The following is a 10674-nucleotide window of genomic DNA, read 5'->3' as shown; positions in this document are numbered from 1 at the left end:
TCAACTGTCCTGGAAAATCCTGGAAAATCCCTAAAAGTTGAAGGATAAAAAGTCAAAACTTATGAGTAACCCCAACTCAAAGAAAATTCTTCCATGTAACGAAATCTAATTGAATTAGTCAAACTGAATTTTATCAAGAAAGGCAAGGTAAAAAACCATGCAGAAAAAGTCTGATGCCGGAATCAAACTAAGAACCTCAGTATTATAAACCTGCTTACTTAGCCGCTGAGCTATCACCTTTGTGATGACTAAATGCAGCCGGTATAAATTAATAAGGCCCGTATATAACTTCCCAATGCATATTAATAGGGCAAAAATTCCCGGAAAAACTGGAATATCTTAAAAAGTACAAGGATTTGAAAAACCAAAAGTCATAGCAGTAATAAGCTGAAAGAGCTAAACATTTTAAAAGCTGAACGGTTTTAATAGGTTAAAAATTGTAGAAGGAGTTAAGTGCCGAAAAACGGTGGAAGATAGCATAAGAGGAAAACAAATGTAACACTAGAAGGAGCTGCATTTCCAGAAGAAAATGCAGGGTTGAATGCTGTACTGCTGAATGAAAGCTGAATTAGCTGAAGAAATGGCTGAACTGTACTGGGAAAACCTTGAAAAGTTAAATGTGCAAAAGTCCTAGCAGGAATAAGATGAAAAAGTTGAACATTGTAATAGTAGAATGGCTGAAATAGGTCAAAATTTGTAGGACTTAAGCATGAAAGCTGAAATTGTTGAAAAAATGGCTGAATTGTTGAAAATTTGAAGATGTTGCTAAAATGGCTAAAAGTACTAGCATTGGAATCAGCATCATCAACTGACTCCAAAAAACACATTGTTTGAGAGTATCATATTGGTAAAAGCTACATGTTCTAAGTTGATAGAAAATCCACTCTTTTCAAAATGGCGGCTTTTCTATTGATTTTATCTCCATAGCAACCATTTTATGTTTGGGTCGCCTGGAGATGAGGAACAAATCAATGTCGGTTTCAGATGAATCGGAAAAAGTAAACTTTTGGACGTCCTTAGCAACGAGCTTTGTTTGCTAACCACGCCCACATTCCTTATATGTCCAGATCCAGTGAATTTCAATATGTTCAGTTCCAGCCATGGATGAAGTTTATTGCAACATTTGCTTCACATTTTGGCACAAAATGCCCACCAAACAGTAGGTTGTGTTGCCATCCCATAATAATTTCAAAACGTATGTTGAAGTCCAAAGCCTTGTGAGCATTTCAATGTTTGAACGGTGCCTCTAGCTGAAAGCATGTTAAAGTTATAATGCTTGAAAGCAACAAAGGTTTTCAAGGATTCTTCATGTATTTAAATGAAGCAAAAATCTTGGAAAATCCTGGAAAATCTTGGAATATCTTGAAAAGTTCAAAGATTTGAAAGACTAAAAGTCGTAGCTGAAAGGAATAAGCTGAAAGGGTTGAACATTGTAATAGTAGAAGGATTAAAATACGTGAAAGTTTGAAGAAGTTTAAAATTGCCTCACATTTTGGCACAAAATGGCCGCCAAACTGTAGGTGGTGTTGCCATCCCATAATAATTTTGAACCTTATGTTGAAGTCCAAAACCTTGTGAACATTTCAATATTTGAACGGTGTCTCTAGCCAAAAGAATGTTAAAGTTACAATTGTTTAAAGAAGCAAAGGTGTGGCCAATGGAGCAAAAAGATTGGAAAATCTGGGAATATCCGGGAATATCTGGAAAAGTTCAAAGATTTGAAGGACCAAAAGTCATAGCTGAAAGGAATAAGATGAAAGGGTTGAACATTGTAATAGTAGAATGGTAAAAATAGGTGAAAGTTTGAAGAAGTTTAAAATTGCCTCACATTTTGGCACAACATGGCCGCCAAACTGTAGGTGGTGTTGCCATCCCATAATAATTTTTAAACCTTATGTTGAAGTCCAAAACCTTGTGAACATTTCAATATTTGAACGGTGTCTCTAGCCAAAAGAATGTTAAAGTTACAATTGTTTAAAGAAGCAAAGGTGTGGCCAATGGAGCAAAAAGATTGGAAAATCTGGGAATATCCGGGAATATCTGGAAAAGTTCAAAGATTTGAAGGACCAAAATGTCATAGCTAGAATAAGATGAAAGAGCTGAACATTTTCATAGTTGAACGGTTAAAATAGGTGAAAAATTGTAGAAGGAGTTTAACTGTGAACTTCTGAACGAAAAATTCTCCATGTATTTCAATGGAGCAAAAATTCCCGGAAAACCTGGAATATCTTAAAAAGTAAAAGGATTTGAAAAACCAAAAGTCATAGCAGAAATAAGATGAAAGAGATGAACATTTTAAAAGTAGAATGGTTAAAATAGGTTAAAAATTGTAGAAGTAGTTAAACGCCAAAAAACGGCGGAAGATACTATAATAATAATAAATAAAGAGAAACAGGAAAACAAAGGGTTGAATGCTTTACAGCATTCAACCAATAACTAGAAGGAGCTGCATTTCCAGAAGAAAATGCAGGGTTGAATGCTGTACTGCTGAATGAAAGCTGAATTAGCTGAAGAAATGGCTGAACTGTACTGGAAGAACCATGAAAAGTTAAAGGTTTCAAAAGTCCTAGCAGGAATAAGCTGAAAAAGTTGAACATTGTAATAGTAGAATGGCTGAAATAGGTCAAAATTTGTAGGACTTAAGCATGAAAGCTGAAATTGTTGAAAAAAATGGCTGAATTGTTGAAAATTTGAAGATGTTGCTAAAATGGCTAAAAGTACTAGCATTGGAATCAGCATCATCAACTGACTCCAAAAAACATGTTGTTTGAGAGTATTATATTGGTAAAAGCTACATGTTCTAAGTTGATAGAAAATCCACTCTTTTCAAAATGGCGGCTTTTCTATTGATTTTATCTCCATAGCAACCATTTTATGTTTGGGTCGCCTGGAGATGAGGAACAACTCAACGTCCGTTTCAGATGAATCGGAAAAAGTAAACTTTTGGACGTCCTTAGCAACGAGCTTTGTTTGCTAACCACGCTCACATTCCTTATATGTCCAGATCCAGTGAATTTCAATATGTTCAGTTCCAGCCATGGATGAAGTTTATTGCAACATTTGCTTCAGATTTTGTCAAAAAATGCCCACCAAACAGTAGGTTGTGTTGCCATCCCATAATAATTTCAAAACGTATGTTGAAGTCCAAAGCCTTGTGAGCATTTCAATGTTTGAACGGTGCCTCTAGCTGAAAGCTCGTTAAAGTTATAATGCTTGAAAGCAACAAAGGTTTTCAAGGATTCTCCATGTATTTAAATGAAGCAAAAATCTTGGAAAATCCTGGAAAATCTTGGAATATCTTGAAAAGTTCAAAGATTTGAAAGACTAAAAGTCGTAGCTGAAAGGAATAAGCTGAAAGGGTTGAACATTGTAATAGTAGAAGGATTAAAATAGGTGAAAGTTTGAAGAAGTTTAAAATTGCCTCACATTTTGGCACAAAATGGCCGCCAAACTGTAGGTGGTGTTGCCATCCCATAATAATTTTGAACCTTATGTTGAAGTCCAAAACCTTGTGAACATTTCAATATTTGAACGGTGTCTCTAGCCAAAAGAATGTTAAAGTTACAATTGTTTAAAAAAGCAAAGGTGTGGCCAATGGAGCAAAAACATTGGAAGATCCTGGAAAATCTTGGAATATCTTGAAAAGTTCAAAGATTTGAAAGACTAAAAGTCGTAGCTGAAAGGAATAAGCTGAAAGGGGTTGAACATTGTAATAGTAGAAGGATTAAAATACGTGAAAGTTTGAAGAAGTTTAAAATTGCCTCACATTTTGGCACAAAATGGCCGCCAAACTGTAGGTGGTGTTGCCATCCCATAATAATTTTGAACCTTATGTTGAAATCCAAAACCTTGTGAACATTTCAATATTTGAACGGTGTCTCTAGCCAAAAGAATGTTAAAGTTACAATTGTTTAAAAAAGCAAAGGTGTGGCCAATGGAGCAAAAACATTGGAAAATCTGGGAATATCCGGGAATATCTGGAAAAGTTCTAAGATTTGACGGACCAAAAGTCATAGCTGAAAGGAATAAGATGAAAGGGTTGAACATTGTAATAGTAGAATGGTAAAAATAGGTGAAAGTTTGAAGAAGTTTAAAATTGCCTCACATTTTGGCACAAAATGGCCGCCAAACTGTAGGTGGTGTTGCCATCCCATAATAATTTTTAATCCTTATGTTGAAGTCCAAAACCTTGTGAAAATTTCAATATTTGAACGGTGTCTCTAGCCAAAATAATGTTAAAGTTACAATTGTTTAAAGAAGCAAAGGTGTGGCCAATGGAGCAAAAACATTGGAAAATCTGGGAATATCCGGGAATATCTGGAAAAGTTCAAGGATTTGAAGGACCAAAAGTCATAGCTGAAAGGAATAAGCTGAAAGGGTTGAACATTGTAATAGTAGAATGGTAAAAATAGGTGAAAGTTTGAAGAAGTTTAAAATTGCCTCACATTTTGGCACAAAATGGCCGCCAAACTGTAGGTGGTGTTGCCATCCCATAATAATTTTGAGCCTTATGTTGAAGTCCAAAACCTTGTGAACATTTCAATATTTGAACGGTGTCTCTAGCCAAAAGAATGTTAAAGTTACAATTGTTTAAAGAAGCAAAGGTGTGGCCAATGGAGCAAAAAGATTGGAAAATTCAGGAATATCCGGGAATAAATGGAAAAGTTCAGGGATTTGAACGACCAAAATGTCATAGCTTGAATAAGATGAAAGAGCTGAACATTTTCATAGTCGAACGGTTAAAATAGGTGAAAAATTGTAGAAGGAGTTTAACTGTGAACTTCTGAACGAAAAATTCTCCATGCATTTCAATGGAGCAAAAATTCCCGGAAAAACTGGAATATCTTAAAAAGTAAAAGGATTTGAAAAACCAAAAGTCATAGCAGGAATAAGCTGAAAGAGCTGAACATTTTAAAAGTTGAATGGTTAAAATGGGTTAAAAATTGTAGAAGTAGTTAAACGCCAAAAAACGGCGGAAGATACTATAAGATACGATAATAATAAACTAGAAGGAGCTGCATTTCCAGAAGAAAATGCAGGGTTGAATGCTGTAGTGCTGAATGAAAGCTGAATTAGCTGAAGAAATGGCTGAACTGTACTGGAAAAACCTTGAAAAGGTAAAGGTACAAAAGTCCTAGCAGGAATAAGCTGAAAAAGTTGAACATTGTAATAGTAGAATGGCTAAAATAGGTCAAAGTTTGTAGAAGGAGTTAAGTATTAAAGCTGAAATTGTTGAAAAAATGGCTAAACTTTTGAAAATGTGAAGATGTTGCTAATATGGCTAAAAGTGCTAGCACTGAAATCAGCATCATCAACTGACTCAAAAAAACACATTGTTTAAGAGTATCATATTGGTAAAACTACATGTTCTAAGTTGATAGAAAATCCACTGTTTTGAAAATGGCGGCTTTTCTATTAATTTTATCTCCATAGCAACCATTTTATGTTTCGGTCGCCTGGGGATGACGAACAAATCGACATTAGTTTCAGACAAATTTGAAAAAGTAAACCTTTGGACGTCCTTAGCAACAAAGTTTGTTTGCTAACCACGCCCACATTCCTTATATGTCCAGATCCAGTGAATTTCAATATGTTCGGTTCTAGCCATGGATGAAGTTTATTGCAATATTTGTTTCAGATTTTGTAATGAAATTGCCACCAAACAGTAGGTTGTGTCGACATCCCATAATGATTTATAAACGTATTTTATATTCCAAAGCCTTGTGATCAATTTAATGTTTGAACAGTGTCTGTAGCTAAAGGCATGTTGAAGTTATGATGGTTGAAAGAACCAAAGGTTTTCAAGGATTCTCAATGTATTTTAATGGAGGAAAAATCTTGGAAAATCCTGGAAAACCTTGAAAGGTTAAAGGATTTGAAAGACCAAAAGTAATAGCTGAAAGGATTAGGCTGAAAGATCTTAACATAGCAACAGTAAAATGGTTAAAATAGGTTTAAAAAAACAGTTTAAAATCGCCTCACATTTAGGCACAACATGGCCGCAAAACCGTAGTTGGAGTTGCCATCCCATAATAATTTCAAAACTTAAACTGAAATACAAAGTCTTATGAGCAGTTTAATGTTTGAACGGTGTTTCTAACTAAAGGCATGTCAAAGGTAGGAAAGTTAAAAGCAACAAAGGTATCAAATTTGAAAACACAAAATGGCTGCCAAACCCTCCCTATCTCTTAGTGATTTCAAACCTTGATGGTACAGTCAAATGCATTGATCATTTAAAACTAAAGTAGACATACAGTAATCTCATCCAGTAGGGGGCACGATGTACAATTCTGTGCCACATGATTAAACTTCCCAAATGTGCATGTGTCATCAATCACAGCACAGTCATCCATGTATAGTGGAGAGACATATTGATCATCAGCTAGCTAGCTGAATGACACAGCATTATATTGTCATTTTACCAGTAACATATGTGGAGTAACAACATGATGGTCACTTCTCGTAACAGCCGCCTAACTCATGGTGTGGGAATCAACACTTCCCATGAGCCTTAGCGGCCGTGGGCAGGGCTAAGGCCAGGGTCCTGACGTTTGTTCACAAGATGGCTGGAGCACATGTTTGAACTGCAGCTTCCAGCTACGAGGAGGAAAATAAAAAATACATCAAAACTAACTTAGATTTGCTCCCACTGTTTTTTCTAACATACATCGAGTGTTTGTGTGTGTGCTTTAAGCTGCTCTGATCATTTTAACGTTTGAATGGTGTCTCTAGCTAAAATTGTGTGGAAGTTGTAAGGGTTGGAAGAATCAAAGGTTGTCAAAGATTGAATGCTGTACTGCTTAATGAAAGCTGAACTTGCTGGCTGAACTGTCCTGGAAAATCCTGGAAAATCCCTAAAAGTTAAAGGATAAAAAGTCAAAACTTATGATTAATAGCACCTGAAAGAAAATTCTTCCATGTAACGAAATATATTTAAGTGAGTGGAACTGAATTTCATCAAGAAAGGCAAGGTAAAAAACCATGCAGAAAAAGTCGAATGCCAGAATCGAACTCAGAACCTCAGTATGATAAACCGTTCACCTTAGCCACTGAGCTAACACTTTAGTTACAATACAATGCAGCCGGTATAAATAAATAAGGCTTGTCGTGTACCGTTCTAGTGGGCGAAGCCGAGTTGAAACGGTTTCATGCCACAGTTCGTATTTTATGTGGAAAAACGAACGAAAGTTTTCCCTTTTGAAAAGTAAAAGGATTTGAATGACCAAAATTGATGGTAAAAAAATTGTGGAGGTAAAAAAATTGTAGAAGGAGATGCATTTCCAGAAGAAAATACAGGATTCAATGCTGTATTGCTAGAAGAAAGTTTAATTTGTTAAAGACATGGCTGAACTGAGCTGAAAGAGCTCAACATTTTAAAAGTAAAATGGTTAAAAAGGGTAAAAACCTGTAAAAGAGGTTAAGCACAAGAATTCCCTATGCATTTTAATGGAGCAAAAATCCTGGAATATCTTACAAAGTTCAATGATTTGAATGACCAAAAGTAATAACTGTAATAAGTTGAAAGAGTTGAACATTTTAAAAGTTGGTTGGAAGAAAATTTTAAGGGTCCAAACCGGGTGTCGAACAGGGCGCCTCGTGCACCATAACTTCCCAATGCATTTTAATAGGGCAAAAATTCCCGGAAAAACTGGAATATCTTAAAAAGTACAAGGATTAGAAGTACCAAAAGTCATAGCAATAATGAGCTGAAAGAGCTGAACATTTTAAAAGTTGAATGGTAAAAATCGGTTAAAAATTGTAGAAGGAGTTAAGTGTCAAAAAACGGCGGAAGATAGTATAAATAAATAAAGAGAAACAGGAAAACAAAGGGTTGAATGCTTTACAGCATTCAACCAATAAAGAGAAACAGGAAAACAAAGGGTTGAATGCTTTACAGCATTCAACCAAATAAAGAGAAACAGGAAAACAAAGGGTTGAATGCTTTACAGCATTCAACCAATAAACTAGAAGGAGCTGCATTTCCAGAAGAAAATGCAGGGTTGAATGCTGTAGTGCTGAATGAAAGCTGAATTAGCTGAAGAAATGGCTGAACTGTACTGGAAAACCTTGAAAAGGTAAAGGTACAAAACTCCTAGCAGGAATAAGCTGAAAAAGTTGAACATTGTAATAGTAGAATGGCTAAAATAGGTCAAAGTTTGTAGAAGGAGTTAAGCATTAAAGCTGAAATTGTTGAAAAAATGGCTAAACTTTTGAAAATGTGAAGATGTTGCTAATATGGCTAAAAGTACTAGCACTGAAATCAGCATCATCAACTGACTCAAAAAAACACATTGTTTAAGAGTATCATATTGGTAAAACTACATGTTCTAAGTTGACAGAAAATCCACTTTTTTGAAAATGGCGGCTTTTCTATTAATTTTATCTCCATAGCAACCATTTTACGTTTGGGTCGCCTGGGGATGACGAACAAATCGACATTAGTTTCAGACAAATTGGAAAAAGTAAACCTTTGGACGTCCTTAGCAACGAACTTTGTTTGCTAACCACGCCCACATTCCTTATATGTCCAGATCCAGTGAATTTCAATATGTTCAGTTCCAGCCATGGATGACGTTTATTGCAATATTTTCTTCAGATTTTGTCAAAAAATGCCCACCAAACAGTAGGTTGTGTTGCCATCCCATAATAATTTCAAAACGTATGTTGAAGTCCAAAGCCTTGTGAGCATTTCAATGTTTGAACGGTGCCTCTAGCTGAAAGCTTGTTAAAGTTATAATGCTTGAAAGCAACAAAGGTTTTCAAGGATTCTCCATGTATTTAAATGAAGCAAAAATCTTGGAAAATCATGGAAAATCATGGAATATCTTGAAAAGTGCAAACATTTGAAAGACTAAAAGTCGTAGCTGAATGGAATAAGCTGAAAGGGTTGAACATTGTAATACTAGAATGGTAAAAATAGGTGAAAGTTTGAAGAAGTTTAAAATTGCCTCACATTTTGGCACAAAATGGCCGCCAAACTGTATGTGGTGTTGCCATCCCATAATAATTTTGAACCTTATGTTGAAGTCCAAAACCTTGTGAACATTTCAATATTTGAACGGTGTCTCTAGCCAAAAGAATATTAAAGTTACAATTGTTTAAAGAAGCAAAGGTGTGGCCAATGGAGCAAAAACATTGGAAAATCTGGGAATCTCCGGGAATATCTGGAAAAGTTCAAAGATTTGAAGGACAAAAGTCATAGCTGAAAGGAATAAGATGAAAGGGTTGAACATTGTAATAGTAGAATGGTAAAAATAGGTGAAAGTTTGAAGAAGTTTAAAATTGCCTCACATTTTGGCACAAAATGGCCGCCAAACTGTAGGTGGTGTTGCCATCCCATAATAATTTTGAGCCTTATGTTGAAGTCCAAAACCTTGTGAACATTTCAATATTTGAACGGTGTCTCTAGCCAAAAGAATGTTAAAGTTACAATTGTTTAAAGAAGCAAAGGTGTGGCCAATGGAGCAAAAAGATTGGAAAATTCAGGAATATCCGGGAATAAATGGAAAAGTTCAGGGATTTGAAGGACAAAATGTCATAGCTAGAATAAGATGAAAGAGCTGAACATTTTCATAGTCGAACGGTTAAAATAGGTGAAAAATTGTAGAAGGAGTTTAACTGTGAACTTCTGAACGAAAAATTCTCCATGTATTTCAATGGAGCAAAAATTCCGGGAAAACCTGGAATATCTTAAAAAGTAAAAGGATTTGAAAAACCAAAAGTCATAGCACAAATAAGCAGAAAGAGCTGAACATTTTAAAAGTTGAATGGTTACAATCGGTTAAAAATTGTAGAAGGAGTTAAGCGGCGAAAAACGGCGGAAGATAGGTGTAAAGAATAAAAAAAATAACTAGAAGGAGCTGCATTTCCAGAAGAAAATGCAGGGTTGAATGCTGTACTGCTGAATGAAAGCTGAATTAGCTGAAGAAATGGCTGAACTATACTGGAAGAACCATGAAAAGTTAAAGGTGCAAAAGTCGTAGCAGGAATAAGCTGAAAAAGTTGAACATTGTAATAGTAGAATGGCTGAAATAGGTCAAAATTTGTAGGACTTAAGCATGAAAGCTGAAATTGTTGAAAAAATGGCTGAATTGTTGAAAATTTGAAGATGTTGCTAAAATGGCTAAAAGTACTAGCATTGGAATCAGCATCATCAACTGACTCCAAAAAACACGTTGTTTGAGAGTATTATATTGGTAAAAGCTACATGTTCTAAGTTGATAGAAAATCCACTCTTTTCAAAATGGCGGCTTTTCTATTGATTTTATCTCCATAGCAACCATTTTATGTTTGGGTCGCCTGGAGATGAGGAACAAATCAACGTCGGTTTCAGACAAATCGGAAAAAGTAAACTTTTGGACGTCCTTAGCAACGAGCTTTGTTTGCTAACCACGCCCACATTCCTTATATGTCCAGATCCAGTGAATTTCAATATGTTCAGTTCCAGCCATGGATGAAGTTTATTGCAACATTTGCTTCAGATTTTGTCAAAAAATGCCCACCAAACAGTAGGTTGGGTTGCCATCCCATAATAATTTCAAAACGTATGTTGAAGTCCAAAGCCTTGTGAGCATTTCAATGTTTGAACGGTGCCTCTAGCTGAAAGCTTGTTAAAGTTATAATGCTTGAAAGCAACAAAGGTTTTCAAGGATTCTCCATGTATTTAAATTAAGC

General features: G+C 35.5%; 1 protein-coding gene across 2 annotated transcripts in view; it reads right to left on the bottom strand.

Moving 5' to 3' along the window:
• The window catches only part of LOC144988873 (uncharacterized), a 385609-nt gene that overhangs the window by 316293 nt on the left and 58642 nt on the right, over nucleotides 1–10674 (bottom strand). The window lies entirely within an intron of this gene.

The sequence above is a fragment of the Oryzias latipes genome, chromosome 2 (assembly GCF_053564925.1).
Source record: "Oryzias latipes strain Hd-rR chromosome 2, Olatipes_Hd-rR_3.1".
Taxonomy (NCBI): domain Eukaryota; kingdom Metazoa; phylum Chordata; class Actinopteri; order Beloniformes; family Adrianichthyidae; genus Oryzias; species Oryzias latipes.
This window is presented reverse-complemented; position numbering and strand designations above follow the sequence as displayed.